Source organism: Pelophylax lessonae (assembly GCF_965119305.1).
Source record: "Pelophylax lessonae genome assembly, chromosome: 11".
Lineage (NCBI taxonomy): Eukaryota > Metazoa > Chordata > Amphibia > Anura > Ranidae > Pelophylax > Pelophylax lessonae.
Genome location: NC_138778.1, coordinates 114,028,534 through 114,032,979, shown reverse-complemented (window position 1 = coordinate 114,032,979; position 4,446 = coordinate 114,028,534). Strand labels below are relative to the sequence as shown.

General features: G+C 41.3%; 1 pseudogene across 1 annotated transcript; it reads right to left on the bottom strand.

Moving 5' to 3' along the window:
- Positions 1-643: 643 nt before the first annotated feature.
- On the bottom strand, positions 644-3,314 carry LOC309567404 (putative nuclease HARBI1; annotated as a pseudogene). Its single transcript, XR_014226117.1, has 2 exons — positions 3,033-3,314; positions 644-1,353 (listed from the first exon to the last, which is right to left on the bottom strand). The product of XR_014226117.1 is annotated as a putative nuclease HARBI1 (transcript).
- Positions 3,315-4,446: the final 1,132 nt, after the last annotated feature.

Genomic DNA, 4,446 nt, shown 5'->3' with positions numbered 1-4,446 from the left:
TTTTTTTTAAGGAAAATGGTAGATAAGTTTTACATTTCCATCTCCAGAATTTCTACCACTGTTCATAGAGATGTACAGAGACAACCCCTGTCTCTGGAAGGTACGATCCAGGGGGAATACTCCGACAGACACAAGAAGAATGAGGCCTACCTCAAATTGGTTGAACTATGTACTGCCGTTTATGCAAAGGCAGATGTGTCTTATGTGAAGGGAAAAATTGGTAATCTCAGAACAGTCTTCAAAAAGGAGTTGAATATGATTAGCGACTCCAAGCGATCTGGCGCTGGTGCGGATGACATATACGTACCACACCTTTGGTATTTTGAGAGCCTCAGATTCCTGAATGAGCAGGAGGAATCAAGACCTTTGGTCAGCAGTCTCCGACTCTGACTCAGGTAAGATTCATGAACAGTATCGTATGTGTATACTGTGTATTTAATAAGTTATTTTAATAACACGTACACATTCTTAATTGTCAAACATAACACTTTATTTTTTATATTAACAAACATTTTCAGCTGGTTACAGATTTTTAAAGCACAAAAAAGTCCTTTGCATTTACATTCACATGTTATTCTGCCAATCGAAAGCACCAGGCCCAACAAAATATTGCATATATTCTATGCAATTTGCTATCTGAGTGGAGAGGCATGGTGGTACATGGTCTAGGTTCAAGAGTGCCTCGCTGTCACTTCACCAATCTCCTTGAATCACACTACCGCCAAATGTGTCTTCTCTATCCAGCATGGCTTGTGTCATGTAGGTGGAAGCATTGCGATGCAGAAAATTGTGCAAAACACAACAACAGTGCACAAATTTGTCGATGTTTGAAGGGGAGACATTGATGACAGTATGAAAAATGCGAAAGCGATTGGCCATCATACCAAATGCATTTTCAACAACAGGTCTAGCTCTTGACAGTCTGTAATTGAAGATGCGTTGATCTGGGTTAAGGTTTTTCATGGGAAACGGTTTCATCACATTTTCTCCCAAACCAAACGCCTCATCTGCAACAAATACAAAATGAGGTCCATGTTTGGTCTCTTGTCTTGATGGAAGATTCAGTGACCCATTCTTCAACTGTTTAGCGAACTCTGTTTTCTCTATAACCCCTCCATCAGAGTTTCGCCCATTCTACCCAATGACTACGAAAATGAATCCATACTTGGCATTAACTATGGCCATTAACACTATACTGAAATAGCCCTTGTAATTGAAGTAGTATGATCCAGAGTTCGCAGGTGGGGTAATCCGAACATTTTTCCCGTCAATTGCACCGCCACAGTTTGGGAAATTCCAATAGTCCTGGAATTGTTTTGTTGTTGCCAGCCACTCCTCCACTGTTGTTGGTAACTGTAACAAAAAAAGAAGTTGTTAAAAGTTTGTACTTGATATTATGACTTATAATAACATATTAATTTCTTCTGAACAACACAGGATCTATTCACCACTCCAAGGGAAAGCAGGGAGCCTTGCACCTCAGCGGCAGTGGTGGAAACACCTTTGAGGGGGAAAAAATGTCAATAGATTAAGGTGTGTCTATAGGTAAATAGTAATAGATAGCATAAACTTAACAAAGTGGTACCAACGTCCCCATGTTACATATTAAAAGGACATAGCTCTGAAATTTCAAAGCTTTCGCCGAAGCGAAAAAAGGAATGAGGGCTGGAAACCAAGAAGTGGAACTTTAAGGGTACCGAGTAGACATTGAATATTCATCAAAAGATATATAAAATGTTAAAGCTTTATTTGTTACACACATATAAAATCATCCGCTTTACAATAGGCAGGATGAAAAGACTGAGGTTACAAAAGACAAACAAATGCACCCCTTGGCTATGTGATTCTGGACTTTTGGGTATTCTTTCCAACTGGTGTGGCCTTCCTCTCTCGGATCTGCATGGCACTATGCCCATACAATTTATTTATTTTTGCTTGTACTAACTTTATGTATTATTTGTTTTTTTGTTTTCTCTATTTATATCCTGATATAGCAGCATGACCATATTTTCAACAGCTTAACGCCCCTGAAGAAGCCTTCGGCAAAACATGTTGGGCGCCTCCTTGTGGACTAGAGCCAGATTATCCACCGGATTAGCCACTTTAATTTAATACATTATGGTCTTGGTAACACTGTTGCAATTATCCATGTGACATATCCAAAAAACTGCATTTGTTTGTCTTTTGTAACCTCAGTCTTTTCATCCTGCCTATTGTAAAACGAATGATTTTATATGTGTGTAACAAATAATGATTTTATATGTGGGTAACAAATAAAGCTTTAACATTTTATATATCTTTTGATGAATATTCAATGTCTACTCTGTATCCTTAAAGTCCCACTTCTTGGTTTCCAGCCCTCATTCCTTTTTCGCTTCGGCGAAAGCTTTGAAATTTCAGAGCTATGTGCTTTTAAAAGGGGAAAAAATGTTGCGCTGTGCATGACCACACTGCGGCATTCCTAGCACAGGCATCAGCAGTCCTTAACAAACCCAGGGATGAATGCGATGACCTATGCGCATTTGGTGCAAAAAAAAAATGAGAAAGATGTCTGAGGAGCAGAAGATCTTGCTGGAACCTCTGTTCCTACAATTACTAAACAAAGGCATCAAGGGTGAGCTAACACCCAACACCTTCATAGGTGAGCGTACTCCAACACCAGCACCGGACATGCATCACCTACAGCAGTGGCGTGCACCTTGCCCCCCTCAAGAGCCACACACCTGGGCAAATGATTACAGCTACACATCGCTGTAAACTGTATTTATTGCTGGATTTATTTTTTATTATGTATTTATGTATATATGTTCTATGTTTTTGGGTTATAAAATGATTCAGTTGGACAGTTGGATCGTTCTATTATATTGACTATATTTATTATATTGGTTATATGTTTATGTTCTATTTGCAATAAAATTTTATATTTGCACTAAAAGCTGATGTGCTGTGCTTGAGTGTGCTCTTTACAAGTAGTGGTGGGCAAAATAATGGATAGGGGTTAAACTACAGCAGAATAGACAGAATGTGCTTACCTTTAAAAAATCACGTTGCAGGACCTTCACTATAGCTCCACACGTTTCAGGAATGATACGTCCGAGAGACTGAGCCGATATTCCTGTGCTGAACTTCAAATCCTCATATGTCCTTCCAGTTGCTAGGAAACGCAGGGTTGCTATTAGCCGTTGTTCTGCAGTGATGCTTTGTCTGAGCACCGTATCCTGCTTTGTTATGAGAGGTGATACTTGGCTCAATAGCAGCTGGAAGGATTCATCTGGCATTCGGAGATAGTTGCGGAAGTGCAGCGTCCCACTCATGACACGTGGGAACTGCAAATGTATTACTAGTTTGTCATTGCTATATTTTGCATGTGCATTGCTACACCTGTTTAATCCCTGTTCATAGGCTGGTCAAGTGTGCTTCATACTTCCCACCACAAGATGGGGATAGCACCACTTTGGGATATCTATCCCAGCTCAGGTTTATCTGTGGTCAGTTGTGCAGTTCAGGAAGTGAGTGTACAGGAGAGAAGCACCATGTAGAGGTTAGTGAAGGCCAGTCCTAAGAAGGGACAAATTGGAACTGCTCAAATCAAAGGGTAAAAGCCACCAAACGGCAGCAACTGACCTTTGATAATAAAGGTGAAGGATTCCTTAGCCACTGGCAACCTCACCAAATTTTCACTGGATTCAAAAGGTACCAGAAGCCAAATCACTTACAAGTAAGCATTATACTGAATCACAGCCTGAGTCAAGACCTACCAAAACCTATTAACAGTGGATCAGCAGAATTCCTCTATTTACCCAGAGACTGTATTCTAACTGGATGTTTATGCTGCAATCAAAACCAGTCACAGTAAAAGTTGTGAGTTGTATCCTACCGCTGTCTACCTCATTCTTCACTATTGCTATTACAACTGGTTGTACCACCATTAACGGTACTGGCGTCACGACAAATACCACCAAGGGACCCAGCCACCGCAAGCACTCTAAACACCCCTGTCATCACGGGCACCTCAACCACCATCTTGGCTGGTGTTCCCCTATCACAGAGCGTGCCCCGGAGGATTTCGTGCTGTCTTCCTCTTCACTGTGCGACCAGCCCAGGGAGGCTTTCTGCTAACCGTGAGTAAACCGATGAACTGTATTATTGCTGTCTCTCATCGGCCCACCGTGCACCTCACGTGTCGCCCCTGCGGTTCTGGCTCGTCGCATAAAAATTTGGCGTCACGAACAGGATATTAACCCCTGCACCTTATCTAAAAGACTGTCGCATCAGAATAAGCCCCTTTGCTTTATTGAGAGACTGTTTACCTATTGCACACTGTGTGGGGCCACAGAACTGTTTAAACTGTTTCAAAGTCGCATGGAATTGTTATCCCAGTTATCAGCATAAAAATCGCAGCATCCAAAGAGAGGAAATCAGACATTTGGGTGTCAACAAAACTGC